This window comes from Convolutriloba macropyga, chromosome 9, assembly GCF_964194025.1.
Source record: "Convolutriloba macropyga chromosome 9, txConMacr16.3, whole genome shotgun sequence".
Taxonomy (NCBI): domain Eukaryota; kingdom Metazoa; phylum Xenacoelomorpha; order Acoela; family Convolutidae; genus Convolutriloba; species Convolutriloba macropyga.
This window is the reverse complement of record NC_134476.1, coordinates 63,706,162-63,722,442: the sequence shown is the minus strand read 5'-3', so window position 1 is coordinate 63,722,442 and position 16,281 is coordinate 63,706,162. Positions and strand designations below refer to the sequence as shown.

Below are 16,281 nucleotides of genomic sequence, written 5' to 3'. Positions count from 1 at the left end.
CCGCGCTCGATGAGGCTTAACTTTTTCGATCACCGAACTTAGTTTTGGCCACCAAATCGTCAATTTTAGTCCGAAATGGCTCATTTTTTGTAGGCATACTCCACTTGAGCCATAGTTGGGGATAAAATAAAAAAATCGGGCACAGCGGACCATTTTGGACAAGTTTTTACCAATTTCCAAAAAAGTATCCGCGCTCGATGAGGCTTAACTTTTTCGATCACCGAACATTGTTTTGGCCACCAAATCGTCAATTTTAGTCCGAATTGGCTCATTTTTTGTGGGCATGCTCCACTTGAGCCATAGTTGGGGATAAAATAAAAAAAATCTGGCACAGCGAACCATTTTGGACAAGTTTTTACCAATTTCCAAAAAAGTATCCGCGCTCGATGAGGCTTAACTTTTTCGATCACCGAGGCTTTTTGAGGCTCTAAAATGTGTAAATATCGAATAAAAGTATTCTATGAGGTTTGAATACTCAAAAGAAAAAGCCTACAACACCTGGTGTTCCCAAGCGGTCACCCATCCAAGTACTTACCAGGCCCAATGTTGCTTAACTTCGGTGATCGGACGAGAACCGGTGCATTCAACATGGTATGGTCGTAGGCATTTGCGTAAGTGGGGGCGAATTTATATACAACAGTATTGTATTGTAGTCTTATATTCATATACAGGATCACTTTAACTCGCCGCCTTGCGGTTTGCAAAATAGTCACTTAATACATACAATTTTAGCCACGTTTGTGTTATAATTTATGCAATTCGTAGCCATACAGTGTATTATGACCAACGCACAAACTTTTTGCTTCCAACCTTCCGCAATACAGTGGAACGGCCCCAAAACAAGGGAAAGATGAATTGGGTCCGAGGAACCTGTTCAACCGGACATTGAACCGGAGGCATGACTTCAGTGGGTTTAGGCCGGTACTTGGGCAAATCATAGCTCAATTGCTTTTAGCCTAATTGTTGTGATAAACTTATTAAATAGGTAAATATTAACTCTATTTGATAAGTTTTATTTGAATGCACTCTGCGTTAGCGGAGTGCAGCCTAAAGAATGGAACTGAGCGATTTGCACTAACTTAAAAATTAGTTTAATAAAGGGAAATTTTACAATTAGTATTGATGTTTCCGAGACAGTTCCAAATACCAAATATACAGTAAACGCAAGCAGGGGAACTATTAGAATGGCCTTTACAAGTATATGGGTATATGGGGTGTGTTTGGAGCAATGGTTATTGCTGAAATTGTCATTTACAAAAAGTATCCGCGCTCGATGAGGCTTAACTTTTTCGATCACCGAACTTAGTTTTGGCCACCAAATCGTCAATTTTAGTCCGAAATGGCTCATTTTTTGTAGGCATGCTCCACTTGAGCCATAGTTGGGGATAAAATAAAAAAACCTGGCACAGCGAACCGTTTTGGACAAGTTTTCACCAATTTCCAGAAAAGTATCCGCGCTCGATGAGGCTTAACTTTTTCGATCACCGAGGCTTTTTGAGGCTCTAAAATGTGTAAATATCGAATAAAAGTATTCTATGAGGTTTGAATACTCAAAAGAAAAAGCCTACAACACCTGGTGTTCCCAAGCGGTCACCCATCCAAGTACTTACCAGGCCCAATGTTGCTTAACTTCGGTGATCGGACGAGAACCGGTGCATTCAACATGGTATGGTCGTAGGCATTTGCGTAAGTGGGGGCGAATTTATATACAACAGTATTGTATTGTAGTCTTATATTCATATACAGGATCACTTTAACTCGCCGCCTTGCGGTTTGCAAAATAGTCACCTAATACATGCAATTTTAGCCACGTTTGTGTTATAATTTATGCAATTCGTAGCCATACAGTGTATTATGACCAACGCACAAACTTTTTGCTTCCAACCTTCCGCAATACAGTGGAACGGCCCCAAAACAAGGGAGAGATGAATTGGGTCCGAGGAACCTGTTCAACCGGACATTGAACCGGAGGCATGACTTCAGTGGGTTTAGGCCGGTACTTGGGCAAATCATAGCTCAATTGCTTTTAGCCTAATTGTTGTGATAAACTTATTAAATAGGTAAGTATTAACTCTATTTGATAAGTTTTATTTGAATGCACTCTGCGTTAGCGGAGTGCAGCCTAAAGAATGGAACTCAGCGATTTGCACTAACTTAAAAGTTAGTTTAATAGAGGGAAATTTTACAATTAGTATTGATGTTTCCGAGACAGTTCCAAATACCAAATATACAGTAAACGCAAGCAGGGGAACTATTAGAATGGCCTATACAAGTATATGGGGTGTGTTTGGAGCAATGGTTATTGCTGAAATTGTCATTTACAAAAAGTATCCGCGCTCGATGAGGCTTAACTTTTTCGATCACCGAACTTAGTTTTGGCCACCAAATCGTCAATTTTAGTCCGAAATGGCTCATTTTTTGTAGGCATGCTCCACTTGAGCCATAGTTGGGGATAAAATAAAAAAATCTGGCACAGCGAACCATTTTGGACAAGTTTTCACCAATTTCCAGAAAAGTATCCGCGCTCGATGAGGCTTAACTTTTTCGATCACCGAACTTTGTTTTGGCCACCAAATCGTCAATTTTAGTCCGAATTGGCTCATTTTTTGTGGGCATGCTCCACTTGAGCCATAGTTGGGGATAAAATAAAAAAAAATTTGGCACAGCGAACCATTTTGGACAAGTTTTTACCAATTTCCAAAAAAGTATCCGCGCTCGATGAGGCTTAACTTTTTCGATCACCGAGGCTTTTTGAGGCTCTAAAATTTGTAAATATCGAATAAAAGTATTCTATGAGGTTTGAATACTCAAAAGAAAAAGCCTACAACACCTGGTGTTCCCAAGCGGTCACCCATCCGAGTACTTACCAGGCCCAATAATGCTTAACTTCGGTGATCGGACGAGAACCGGTGCATTCAACATGGTATGGTCGTAGGCATTTGCGTAAGTGGGGCGAATTTATATACAACAGTATTGTATTGTAGTCTTATATTCATATACAGGACCACTTTAACTCGCCGCCTTGCGGTTTGCAAAATAGTCACTTAATACATGCAATTTTAGCCACGTTTGTGTTATAATTTATGCAATTCGTAGCCATACAGTGTATTATGACCAACGCACAAACTTTTCGCTTCCCACCTTCCACAATACAGTGGAACGGCCCCAAAACAAGGGAGAGATGAATTGGGTCCGAGGAACCTGTTCAACCGGACATTGAACCGGAGGCATGACTTCAGTGGGTTTAGGCCGGTACTTGGGAAAAACATAGCTCAATTGCTTTTAGCCTAATTGTTGTGATAAACTTATTAAATAGGTAAGTATCAACTCTATTTGATAAGTTTTATTTGAATGCACTCTGCGTTAGCGGAGTGCAGCCTAAAGAATGGAACTGAGCGATTTGCACTAACTTAAAAGTTAGTTTAATAAAGGGAAATTTTACAATTAGTATTGATGTTTCCGAGACAGTTCCAAATACCAAATATACAGTAAACGCAAGCAGGGGAACTATTAGAATGGCCTTTACAAGTATATGGGGTGTGTTTGGAGCAATGGTTATTGCTGAAATTGTCATTTACAAAAAGTATCCGCGCTCGATGAGGCTTAACTTTTTCGATCACCGAACATAGTTTTGGCCACCAAATCGTCAATTTTAGTCCGAAATGGCTCATTTTTTGTAGGCATGCTCCACTTGAGCCATAGTTGGGGATAAAATAAAAAAATCTGGCACAGCGAACCATTTTGGACAAGTTTTCACCAATTTCCAGAAAAGTATCCGCGCTCGATGAGGCTTAACTTTTTCGATCACCGAGGCTTTTTGAGGCTCTAAAATGTGTAAATATCGAATAAAAGTATTCTATGAGGTTTGAATACTCAAAAGAAAAAGCCTACAACACCTGGTGTTCCCAAGCGGTCACCCATCCAAGTACTTACCAGGCCCAATGTTGCTTAACTTCGGTGATCGGACGAGAACCGGTGCATTCAACATGGTATGGTCGTAGGCATTTGCGTAAGTGGGGGCGAATTTATATACAACAGTATTGTATTGTAGTCTTATATTCATATACAGGATCACTTTAACTCGCCGCCTTGCGGTTTGCAAAATAGTCACCTAATACATGCAATTTTAGCCACGTTTGTGTTATAATTTATGCAATTCGTAGCCGTACAGTGTATTATGACCAACGCACAAACTTTTTGCTTCCAACCTTCCGCAATACAGTGGAACGGCCCCAAAACAAGGGAGAGATGAATTGGGTCCGAGGAACCTGTTCAACCGGACATTGAACCGGAGGCATGACTTCAGTGGGTTTAGGCCGGTACTTGGGCAAATCATAGCTCAATTGCTTTTAGCCTAATTGTTGTGATAAACTTATTAAATAGGTAAGTATTAACTCTATTTGATAAGTTTTATTTGAATGCACTCTGCGTTAGCGGAGTACAGCCTAAAGAATGGAACTCAGCGATTTGCACTAACTTAAAAGTTAGTTTAATAGAGGGAAATTTTACAATTAGTATTGTTGTTTCCGAGACAGTTCCAAATACCAAATATACAGTAAACGCAAGCAGTGGAACTATTAGAATGGCCTTTACAAGTATATGGGGTGTGTTTGGAGCAATGGTTATTGCTGAAATTGTCATTTACAAAAAGTATCCGGGCTCGATGAGGCTTAACTTTTTCGATCACCGAACATAGTTTTGGCCACCAAATCGTCAATTTTAGTCCGAAATGGCTCATTTTTTGTAGGCATGCTCCACTTGAGCCATAGTTGGGGATAAAATAAAAAAATCTGGCACAGCGAACCATTTTGGACAAGTTTTCACCAATTTCCAGAAAAGTATCCGCGCTCGATGAGGCTTAACTTTTTCGATCACCGAGGCTTTTTGAGGCTCTAAAATGTGTAAATATCGAATAAAAGTATTCTATGAGGTTTGAATACTCAAAAGAAAAAGCCTACAACACCTGGTGTTCCCAAGCGGTCACCCATCCAAGTACTTACCAGGCCCAATGTTGCTTAACTTCGGTGATCGGACGAGAACCGGTGCATTCAACATGGTATGGTCGTAGGCATTTGCGTAAGTGGGGGCGAATTTATATACAACAGTATTGTATTGTAGTCTTATATTCATATACAGGATCACTTTAACTCGCCGCCTTGCGGTTTGCAAAATAGTCACCTAATACATGCAATTTTAGCCACGTTTGTGTTATAATTTATGCAATTCGTAGCCGTACAGTGTATTATGACCAACGCACAAACTTTTTGCTTCCAACCTTCCGCAATACAGTGGAACGGCCCCAAAACAAGGGAGAGATGAATTGGGTCCGAGGAACCTGTTCAACCGGACATTGAACCGGAGGCATGACTTCAGTGGGTTTAGGCCGGTACTTGGGCAAATCATAGCTCAATTGCTTTTAGCCTAATTGTTGTGATAAACTTATTAAATAGGTAAGTATTAACTCTATTTGAGAAGTTTTATTTGAATGCACTCTGCGTTAGCGGAGTACAGCCTAAAGAATGGAACTCAGCGATTTGCACTAACTTAAAAGTTAGTTTAATAGAGGGAAATTTTACAATTAGTATTGTTGTTTCCGAGACAGTTCCAAATACCAAATATACAGTAAACGCAAGCAGGGGAACTATTAGAATGGCCTTTACAAGTATATGGGGTGTGTTTGGAGCAATGGTTATTGCTGAAATTGTCATTTACAAAAAGTATCCGCGCTCGATGAGGCTTAACTTTTTCGATCACCGAACTTAGTTTTGGCCACCAAATCGTCAATTTTAGTCCGAAATGGCTCATTTTTTGTAGGCATGCTCCACTTGAGCCATAGTTGGGGATAAAATAAAAAAATCTGGCACAGCGAACCATTTTGGACAAGTTTTCACCAATTTCAAGAAAAGTATCCGCGCTCGATGAGGCTTAACTTTTTCGATCACCGAACTTTGTTTTGGCCACCAAATCGTCAATTTTAGTCCGAATTGGCTCATTTTTTGTGGGCATGCTCCACTTGAGCCATAGTTGGGGATAAAATAAAAAAAAAATTTGGCACAGCGAACCATTTTGGACAAGTTTTTACCAATTTCCAAAAAAGTATCCGCGCTCGATGAGGCTTAACTTTTTCGATCACCGAGGCTTTTTGAGGCTCTAAAATTTGTAAATATCGAATAAAAGTATTCTATGAGGTTTGAATACTCAAAAGAAAAAGCCTACAACACCTGGTGTTCCCAAGCGGTCACCCATCCGAGTACTTACCAGGCCCAATGTTGCTTAACTTCGGTGATCGGACGAGAACCGGTGCATTCAACATGGTATGGTCGTAGGCATTTGCGTAAGTGGGGGCGAATTTATATACAACAGTATTGTATTGTAGTCTTATATTCATATACAGGATCACTTTAACTCGCCGCCTTGCGGTTTGCAAAATAGTCACCTAATACATGCAATTTTAGCCACGTTTGTGTTATAATTTATGCAATTCGTAGCCATACAGTGTATTGTGACCAACGCACAAACTTTTCGCTTCCCACCTTCCACAATACAGTTGAACGGCCCCAAAACAAGGGAGAGATTAATTGGGTCCGAGGAACCTGTTCAACCGGACATTGAACCGGAGGCATGACTTCAGTGGGTTTAGGCCGGTACTTGGGAAAAACATAGCTCAATTGCTTTTAGCCTAATTGTTGTGATAAACTTTTTAAATAGGTAAGTATCAACTCTATTTGATAAGTTTTATTTGAATGCACTCTGCGTTAGCGGAGTGCAGCCTAAAGAATGGAACTGAGCGATTTGCACTAACTTAAAAGTTAGTTTAATAAAGGGAAATTTTACAATTAGTATTGATGTTTCCGAGACAGTTCCAAATACCAAATATACAGTAAACGCAAGCAGGGGAACTATTAGAATGGCCTTTACAAGTATATGGGGTGTGTTTGGAGCAATGGTTATTGCTGAAATTGTCATTTACAAAAAGTATCCGCGCTCGATGAGGCTTAACTTTTTCTATCACCGAACTTAGTTTTGGCCACCAAATCGCCAATTTTAGTCCGAAATGGCTCATTTTTTGTAGGCATGCTCCACTTGAGCCATAGTTGGGGATAAAATAAAAAAATCTGGCACAGCGAACCATTTTGGACAAGTTTTCACCAATTTCCAGAAAAGTATCCGCGCTCGATGAGGCTTAACTTTTTCGATCACCGAACTTTGTTTTGGCCACCAAATCGTCAATTTTAGTCCGAACTGGCTCATTTTTTGTGGGCATGCTCCACTTGAGCCATAGTTGGGGATAAAATAAAAAAAATTTGGCACAGCGAACCATTTTGGACAAGTTTTTACCAATTTCCAAAAAAGTATCCGCGCTCGATGAGGCTTAACTTTTTCGATCACCGAGGCTTTTTGAGGCTCTAAAATGTGTAAATATCGAATAAAAGTATTCTATGAGGTTTGAATACTCAAAAGAAAAAGCCTACAACACCTGGTGTTCCCAAGCGGTCACCCATCCAAGTACTTACCAGGCCCAATGTTGCTTAACTTCGGTGATCGGACGAGAACCGGTGCATTCAACATGGTATGGTCGTAGGCATTTGCGTAAGTGGGGGCGAATTTATATACAACAGTATTGTATTGTAGTCTTATATTCATATACAGGATCACTTTAACTCGCCGCCTTGCGGTTTGCAAAATAGTCACTTAATACATGCAATTTTAGCCACGTTTGTGTTATAATTTATGCAATTCGTAGCAATACAGTGTATTATGACCAACGCCTGAACTTTTTGCTTCCAACCTTCCGCAATACAGTGGAACGGCCCCAAAACAAGGGAGAGATGAATTGGGTCCGAGGAACCTGTTCAACCGGACATTGAACCGGAGGCATGACTTCAGTGGGTTTAGGCCGGTACTTGGGCAAATCATAGCTCAATTGCTTTTAGCCTAATTGTTGTGATAAACTTATTAAATAGGTAAGTATCAACTCAATTTGATAAGTTTTATTTGAATGCACTCTGCGTTAGCGGAGTGCAGCCTAAAGAATGGAACTCAGCGATTTGCACTAACTTAAAAGTTAGTTCAATAAAGGGAAATTTTACAATTAGTATTGATGTTTCCGAGACAGTTCCAAATACCAAATATACAGTAAACGCAAGCAGGGGAACTATTAGAATGGCCTTTACAAGTATATGGGGTGTGTTTGGAGCAATGGTTATTGCTGAAATTGTCATTTACAAAAAGTATCCGCGCTCGATGAGGCTTAACTTTTTCGATCACCGAACTTAGTTTTGGCCACCAAATCGTCAATTTTAGTCCGAAATGGCTCATTTTTTGTAGGCATGCTCCACATGAGCCACAGTTGGGAATAAAATAAAAAAATCTGGCACAGCGAACCATTTTGGACAAGTTTTCACCAATTTCCAGAAAAGTATCCGCGCTCGATGAGGCTTAACTTTTTCGATCACCGAACTTTGTTTTGGCCACCAAATCGACAATTTTATTCCCAATTGGCTCATTTTTTGTGGGCATGCTCCACTTGAGCCATAGTTGGGGATAAAATAAAAAAAATCTGGCACAGCGAACCATTTTGGACAAGTTTTTACCAATTTCCAAAAAAGTATCCGCGCTCGATGAGGCTTAACTTTTTCGATCACCGAGGCTTTTTGAGGCTCTAAAATGTGTAAATATCGAATAAAAGTATTCTATGAGGTTTGAATACTCAAAAGAAAAAGCCTACAATACCTGGTGTTCCCAAGCGGTCACCCATCCAAGTACTTACCAGGCCCAATGTTGCTTAACTTCGGTGATCGGACGAGAACCGGTGCATTCAACATGGTATGGTCGTAGGCATTTGCGTAAGTGGGGGCGAATTTATATACAACAGTATTGTATTGTAGTCTTATATTCATATACAGGATCACTTTAACTCGCCGCCTTGCGGTTTGCAAAATAGTCACCTAATACATGCAATTTTAGCCACGTTTGTGTTATAATTTATGCAATTCGTAGCCACACAGTGTATTGTGACCAACGCACAAACTTTTTGCTTCCAAACTTCCACAATACAGTGGAACGGCCCCAAAACAAGGGAGAGATGAATTGGGTCCGAGGAACCTGTTCAACCGGACATTGAACCGGAGGCATGACTTCAGTGGGTTTAGGCCGGTACTTGGGCAAATCATAGCTCAATTGCTTTTAGCCTAAGTGTTGTGATAAACTTATTAAATAGGTAAGTATCAACTCTATTTGATAAGTTTTATTTGAATGCACTCTGCGTTAGCGGAGTGCAGCCTAAAGAATGGAACTCAGCGATTTGCACTAACTTAAAAGTTAGTTTTATAAAGGGAAATTTTACAATTAGTATTGATGTTTCCGAGACAGTTCCAAATACCAAATATACAGTAAACGCAAGCAGGGGAACTATTAGAATGGCCTTTACAAGTATATGGGGTGTGTTTGGAGCAATGGTTATTGCTGAAATTGTCATTTACAAAAAGTATCCGCGCTCGATGAGGCTTAACTTTTTCGATCACCGAACTTAGTTTTGGCCACCAAATCGTCAATTTTAGTCCGAAATGGCTCAATTTTTGTAGGCATGCTCCACATGAGCCACAGTTGGGAATAAAATAAAAAAATCTGGCACAGCGAACCATTTTGGACAAGTTTTCACCAATTTCCAGAAAAGTATCCGCGCTCGATGAGGCTTAACTTTTTCGATCACCGAACTTTGTTTTGGCCACCAAATCGTCAATTTTAGTCCGAAATGGCTCATTTTTTGTGGGCATGCTCCACTTGAGCCATAGTTGGGGATCAAATAAAAAAATCTGGCACAGCGAACCATTTTGGACAAGTTTTCACCAATTTCCAGAAAAGTATCCGCGCTCGATGAGGCTTAACTTTTTCGATCACCGAACTTTGTTTTGGCCACCAAATCGTCAATTTTAGTCCCAATTGGCTCATTTTTTGTGGGCATGCTCCACTTGAGCCATAGTTGGGGATAAAATAAAAAAAATCTGGCACAGCGAACCATTTTGGACAAGTTTTTACCAATTTCCAAAAAAGTATCCGCGCTCGATGAGGCTTAACTTTTTCGATCACCGAGGCTTTTTGAGGCTCTAAAATGTGTAAATATCGAATAAAAGTATTCTATGAGGTTTGAATACTCAAAAGAAAAAGCCTACAACACCTGGTGTTCCCAAGCGGTCACCCATCCAAGTACTTACCAGGCCCAATGTTGCTTAACTTCGGTGATCGGACGAGAACCGGTGCATTCAACATGGTATGGTCGTAGGCATTTGCGTAAGTGGGGGCGAATTTATATACAACAGTATTGTATTGTAGTCTTATATTCATATACAGGATCACTTTAACTCGCCGCCTTGCGGTTTGCAAAATAGTCACTTAATACATGCAATTTTAGCCACGTTTGTGTTATAATTTATGCAATTCGTAGCCATACAGTGTATTATGACCAACGCACAAACTTTTTGCTTCCAACCTTCCACAATACAGTGGAACGGCCCCAAAACAAGGGAGAGATGAATTGGGTCCGAGGAACCTGTTCAACCGGACATTGAACCGGAGGCATGACTTCAGTGGGTTTAGGCCGGTACTTGGGAAAATCATAGCTCAATTGCTTTTAGCCTAATTGTTGTGATAAACTTATTAAATAGGTAAGTATCAACTCTATTTGATAAGTTTTATTTGAATGCACTCTGCGTTAGCGGAGTGCAGCCTAAAGAATGGAACTCAGCGATTTGCACAACTTAAAAGTTAGTTTAATAAAGGGAACTTTTACAATTAGTATTGATGTTTCCGAGACAGTTCCAAATACCAAATATACAGTAAACGCAAGCAGGGGAACTATTAGAATGGCCTTTACAAGTATATGGGGTGTGTTTGGAGCAATGGTTATTGCTGAAATTGTCATTTACAAAAAGTATCCGCGCTCGATGAGGCTTAACTTTTTCGATCACCGAACTTAGTTTTGGCCACCAAATCGTCAATTTTAGTCCGAAATGGCTCAATTTTTGTAGGCATGCTCCACATGAGCCACAGTTGGGAATAAAATAAAAAAATCTGGCACAGCGAACCATTTTGGACAAGTTTTCACCAATTTCCAGAAAAGTATCCGCGCTCGATGAGGCTTAACTTTTTCGATCACCGAACTTTGTTTTGGCCACCAAATCGTCAATTTTAGTCCGAAATGGCTCATTTTTTGTGGGCATGCTCCACTTGAGCCATAGTTGGGGATAAAATAAAAAAATCTGGCACAGCGAACCATTTTGGACAAGTTTTCACCAATTTCCAGAAAAGTATCCGCGCTCGATGAGGCTTAACTTTTTCGATCACCGAACTTTGTTTTGGCCACCAAATCGTCAATTTTAGTCCCAATTGGCTCATTTTTTGTGGGCATGCTCCACTTGAGCCATAGTTGGGGATAAAATAAAAAAAATCTGGCACAGCGAACCATTTTGGACAAGTTTTTACCAATTTCCAAAAAAGTATCCGCGCTCGATGAGGCTTAACTTTTTCGATCACCGAGGCTTTTTGAGGCTCTAAAATGTGTAAATATCGAATAAAAGTATTCTATGAGGTTTGAATACTCAAAAGAAAAAGCCTACAACACCTGGTGTTCCCAAGCGGTCACCCATCCAAGTACTTACCAGGCCCAATGTTGCTTAACTTCGGTGATCGGACGAGAACCGGTGCATTCAACATGGTATGGTCGTAGGCATTTGCGTAAGTGGGGGCGAATTTATATACAACAGTATTGTATTGTAGTCTTATATTCATATACAGGATCACTTTAACTCGCCGCCTTGCGGTTTGCAAAATAGTCACCTAATACATGCAATTTTAGCCACGTTTGTGTTATAATTTATGCAATTCGTAGCCATACAGTGTATTGTGACCAACGCACAAACTTTTTGCTTCCAACCTTCCACAATACAGTGGAACGGCCCCAAAACAAGGGAGAGATGAATTGGGTCCGAGGAACCTGTTCAACCGGACATTGAACCGGAGGCATGACTTCAGTGGGTTTAGGCCGGTACTTGGGCAAATCATAGCTCAATTGCTTTTAGCCTAAGTGTTGTGATAAACTTATTAAATAGGTAAGTATCAACTCTATTTGATAAGTTTTATTTGAATGCACTCTGCGTTAGCGGAGTGCAGCCTAAAGAATGGAACTCAGCGATTTGCACTAACTTAAAAGTTAGTTTAATAAAGGGAAATTTTACAATTAGTATTGATGTTTCCGAGACAGTTCCAAATACCAAATATACAGTAAACGCAAGCAGGGGAACTATTAGAATGGCCTTTACAAGTATATGGGGTGTGTTTGGAGCAATGGTTATTGCTGAAATTGTCATTTACAAAAAGTATCCGCGCTCGATGAGGCTTAACTTTTTCGATCACCGAACTTAATTTTGGCCACCAAATCGTCAATTTTAGTCCGAAATGGCTCATTTTTTGTAGGCATGCTCCACATGAGCCATAGTTGGGAATAAAATAAAAAAATCTGGCACAGCGAACCATTTTGGACAAGTTTTCACCAATTTCCAGAAAAGTATCCGCGCTCGATGAGGCTTAACTTTTTCGATCACCGAACTTTGTTTTGGCCACCAAATCGTCAATTTTAGTCCAAATTAGCTCATTTTTTGTGGGCATGCTCCACTTGAGCCATAGTTGGGGATAAAATAAAAAAAATCTGGCACAGCGAACCATTTTGGACAAGTTTTTACCAATTTCCAAAAAAGTATCCGCGCTCGATGAGGCTTAACTTTTTCGATCACCGAGGCTTTTTGAGGCTCTAAAATGTGTAAATATCGAATAAAAGTATTCTATGGGGTTTGAATACTCAAAAGAAAAAGCCTACAACACCTGGTGTTCCCAAGCGGTCACCCATCCAAGTACTTACCAGGCCCAATGTTGCTTAACTTCGGTGATCGGACGAGAACAGGTGCATTCAACATGGTATGGTCGTAGGCATTTGCGTAAGTGGGGGCGAATTTATATACAACAGTATTGTATTGTAGTCTTATATTCATATACAGGATCACTTTAACTCGCCGCCTTGCGGTTTGCAAAATAGTCACCTAATACATGCAATTTTAGCCACGTTTGTGTTATAATTTATGCAATTCGTAGCCATACAGTGTATTGTGACCAACGCACAAACGTTTTGCTTCCAACCTTCCACAATACAGTGGAACGGCCCCAAAACAAGGGAGAGATGAATTGGGTCCGAGGAACCTGTTCAACCGGACATTGAACCGGAGGCATGACTTCAGTGGGTTTAGGCCGGTTCTTGGGCAAATCATAGCTCAATTGCTTTTAGCCTAATTGTTGCGATAAACTTATTAAATAGGTAAGTATCAACTCTATTTGATAAGTTTTATTTGAATGCACTCTGCGTTAGCGGAGTGCAGCCTAAAGAATGGAACTCAGCGATTTGCACAACTTAAAAGTTAGTTTAATAAAGGGATATTTTACAATTAGTATTGATGTTTCCGAGACAGTTCCAAATACCAAATATACAGTAAACGCAAGCAGGGGAACTATTAGAATGGCCTTTACAAGTATATGGGGTGTGTTTGGAGCAATGGTTATTGCTGAAATTGTCATTTACAAAAAGTATCCGCGCTCGATGAGGCTTAACTTTTTCGATCACCGAACCTAGTTTTGGCCACCAAATCGTCAATTTTAGTCCGAAATGGCTCATTTTTTGTAGGCATGCTCCACTTGAGCCATAGTTGGGGATAAAATAAAAAAATCTGGCACAGCGAACCATTTTGGACAAGTTTTCACCAATTTCCAGAAAAGTATCCGCGCTCGATGAGGCTTAACTTTTTCGATCACCGAACTTTGTTTTGGCCACCAAATCGTCAATTTTAGTCCAAATTGGCTCATTTTTTGTGGGCATGCTCCACTTGAGCCATAGTTGGGGATAAAATAAAAAAAATCTGGCACAGCGAACCATTTTGGACAAGTTTTTACCAATTTCCAAAAAAGTATCCGCGCTCGATGAGGCTTAACTTTTTCGATCACCGAGGCTTTTTGAGGCTCTAAAATGTGTAAATATCGAATAAAAGTATTCTATGGGGTTTGAATACTCAAAAGAAAAAGCCTACAACACCTGGTGTTGCCAAGCGGTCACCCATCCAAGTACTTACCAGGCCCAATGTTGCTTAACTTCGGTGATCGGACGAGAACAGGTGCATTCAACATGGTATGGTCGTAGGCATTTGCGTAAGTGGGGGCGAATTTATATACAACAGTATTGTATTGTAGTCTTATATTCATATACAGGATCACTTTAACTCGCCGCCTTGCGGTTTGCAAAATAGTCACCTAATACATGCAATTTTAGCCACGTTTGTGTTATAATTTATGCAATTCGTAGCCATACAGTGTATTGTGACCAACGCACAAACGTTTTGCTTCCAACCTTCCACAATACAGTGGAACGGCCCCAAAACAAGGGAGAGATGAATTGGGTCCGAGGAACCTGTTCAACCGGACATTGAACCGGAGGCATGACTTCAGTGGGTTTAGGCCGGTTCTTGGGCAAATCATAGCTCAATTGCTTTTAGCCTAATTGTTGTGATAAACTTATTAAATAGGTAAGTATCAACTCTATTTGATAAGTTTTATTTGAATGCACTCTGCGTTAGCGGAGTGCAGCCTAAAGAATGCAACTCAGCGATTTGCACAACTTAAAAGTTAGTTTAATAAAGGGAAATTTTACAATTAGTATTGATGTTTCCGAGACAGTTCCAAATACCAAATATACAGTAAACGCAAGCAGGGGAACTATTAGAATGGCCTTTACAAGTATATGGGGTGTGTTTGGAGCAATGGTTATTGCTGAAATTGTCATTTACAAAAAGTATCCGCGCTCGATGAGGCTTAACTTTTTCGATCACCGAACTTAGTTTTGGCCACCAAATCGTCAATTTTAGTCCGAAATGGCTCATTTTTTGTAGGCATGCTCCACTTGAGCCATAGTTGGGGATAAAATAAAAAAATCTGGCACAGCGAACCATTTTGGACAAGTTTTCACCAATTTCCAGAAAAGTATCCGCGCTCGATGAGGCTTAACTTTTTCGATCACCGAATTTTGTTTTGGCCACCAAATCGTCAATTTTAGTCCGAATTGGCTCATTTTTTGTGGGCATGCTCCACTTGAGCCATAGTTGGGGATAAAATAAAAAAAAAATTTGGCACAGCGAACCATTTTGGACAAGTTTTTACCAATTTCCAAAAAAGTATCCGCGCTCGATGAGGCTTAACTTTTTCGATCACCGAGGCTTTTTGAGGCTCTAAAATGTGTAAATATCGAATAAAAGTATTCTATGAGGTTTGAATACTCAAAAGAAAAAGCCTACAACACCTGGTGTTCCCAAGCGGTCACCCATCCAAGTACTTACCAGGCCCAATGTTGCTTAACTTCGGTGATCGGACGAGAACCGGTGCATTCAACATGGTATGGTCGTAGGCATTTGCGTAAGTGGGGGCGAATTTATATACAACAGTATTGTATTGTAGTCTTACATTCATATACAGTATCACTTTAACTCGCCGCCTTGCGGTTTGCAAAATAGTCACTTAATACATGCAATTTTAGCCACGTTTGTGTTATAATTTATGCAATTCGTAGCCATACAGTGTATTATGACCAACGCACAAACTTTTTGCTTCCAACCTTCCACAAAACAGTGGAACGGCCCCAAAACAAGGCAGAGATGAATTGGGTCCGAGGAACCTGTTCAATCGGACATTGAACCGGAGGCATGACTTCAGTGGGTTTAGGCCGGTACTTGGGCAAATCATAGCTCAATTGCTTTTAGCCTAATTGTTGTGATAAACTTATTAAATAGGTAAGTATCAACTCTATTTGATAAGTTTTATTTGAATGCACTCTGCGTTAGCGGAGTGCAGCCTAAAGAATGGAACTCAGCGATTTGCACAACTTAAAAGTTAGTTTAATAAAGGGAAATTTTACAATTAGTATTGATGTTTCCGAGACAGTTCCAAATACCAAATATACAGTAAACGCCAGCAGGGGAACTATTAGAATGGCCTTTACAAGTATATGGGGTGTGTTTGGAGCAATGGTTATTGCTGAAATTGTCATTTACAAAAAGTATCCGCGCTCGATGAGGCTTAACTTTTTCGATCACCGAACTTAGTTTTGGCCACCAAATCGTCAATTTTAGTCCGAAATGGCTCATTTTTGGTAGGCATGCTCCACTTGAGCCATAGTTGGGGATAAAATAAAAAAAT

The 16,281-nt window shown here is 40.1% G+C and overlaps 13 non-coding genes across 13 annotated transcripts; all 13 read right to left on the bottom strand.

Annotated features, from left to right (window-relative positions):
* Nucleotides 1-486: 486 nt before the first annotated feature.
* On the bottom strand, nucleotides 487-605 carry LOC142346924 (5S ribosomal RNA). Its single transcript, XR_012759958.1, has one exon. It is a non-coding gene; the product is annotated as a 5S ribosomal RNA (ribosomal RNA).
* Nucleotides 606-1,561: 956 nt separating this feature from the next.
* LOC142346923 (5S ribosomal RNA) lies at nucleotides 1,562-1,680 on the bottom strand. Its single transcript, XR_012759957.1, has one exon. It is a non-coding gene; the product is annotated as a 5S ribosomal RNA (ribosomal RNA).
* A 1,138-nt stretch (nucleotides 1,681-2,818) lies between these two features.
* On the bottom strand, nucleotides 2,819-2,937 carry LOC142347167 (5S ribosomal RNA). The gene has a single exon (XR_012760185.1). It is a non-coding gene; the product is annotated as a 5S ribosomal RNA (ribosomal RNA).
* A 947-nt stretch (nucleotides 2,938-3,884) lies between these two features.
* On the bottom strand, nucleotides 3,885-4,003 carry LOC142346922 (5S ribosomal RNA). The gene has a single exon (XR_012759956.1). It is a non-coding gene; the product is annotated as a 5S ribosomal RNA (ribosomal RNA).
* Nucleotides 4,004-4,951: 948 nt separating this feature from the next.
* LOC142346921 (5S ribosomal RNA) lies at nucleotides 4,952-5,070 on the bottom strand. The gene has a single exon (XR_012759955.1). It is a non-coding gene; the product is annotated as a 5S ribosomal RNA (ribosomal RNA).
* A 1,139-nt stretch (nucleotides 5,071-6,209) lies between these two features.
* On the bottom strand, nucleotides 6,210-6,328 carry LOC142346963 (5S ribosomal RNA). Its single transcript, XR_012759995.1, has one exon. It is a non-coding gene; the product is annotated as a 5S ribosomal RNA (ribosomal RNA).
* A 1,137-nt stretch (nucleotides 6,329-7,465) lies between these two features.
* LOC142346920 (5S ribosomal RNA) lies at nucleotides 7,466-7,584 on the bottom strand. Its single transcript, XR_012759954.1, has one exon. It is a non-coding gene; the product is annotated as a 5S ribosomal RNA (ribosomal RNA).
* Nucleotides 7,585-8,721: 1,137 nt separating this feature from the next.
* LOC142347065 (5S ribosomal RNA) lies at nucleotides 8,722-8,840 on the bottom strand. The gene has a single exon (XR_012760090.1). It is a non-coding gene; the product is annotated as a 5S ribosomal RNA (ribosomal RNA).
* A 1,325-nt stretch (nucleotides 8,841-10,165) lies between these two features.
* Nucleotides 10,166-10,284, bottom strand: LOC142346919 (5S ribosomal RNA). Its single transcript, XR_012759953.1, has one exon. It is a non-coding gene; the product is annotated as a 5S ribosomal RNA (ribosomal RNA).
* Nucleotides 10,285-11,608: 1,324 nt separating this feature from the next.
* On the bottom strand, nucleotides 11,609-11,727 carry LOC142346918 (5S ribosomal RNA). Its single transcript, XR_012759952.1, has one exon. It is a non-coding gene; the product is annotated as a 5S ribosomal RNA (ribosomal RNA).
* A 1,137-nt stretch (nucleotides 11,728-12,864) lies between these two features.
* On the bottom strand, nucleotides 12,865-12,983 carry LOC142347158 (5S ribosomal RNA). The gene has a single exon (XR_012760176.1). It is a non-coding gene; the product is annotated as a 5S ribosomal RNA (ribosomal RNA).
* Nucleotides 12,984-14,119: 1,136 nt separating this feature from the next.
* On the bottom strand, nucleotides 14,120-14,238 carry LOC142347261 (5S ribosomal RNA). The gene has a single exon (XR_012760273.1). It is a non-coding gene; the product is annotated as a 5S ribosomal RNA (ribosomal RNA).
* A 1,138-nt stretch (nucleotides 14,239-15,376) lies between these two features.
* Nucleotides 15,377-15,495, bottom strand: LOC142346916 (5S ribosomal RNA). Its single transcript, XR_012759951.1, has one exon. It is a non-coding gene; the product is annotated as a 5S ribosomal RNA (ribosomal RNA).
* Between the last annotated feature and the right edge of the window lie 786 nt (nucleotides 15,496-16,281).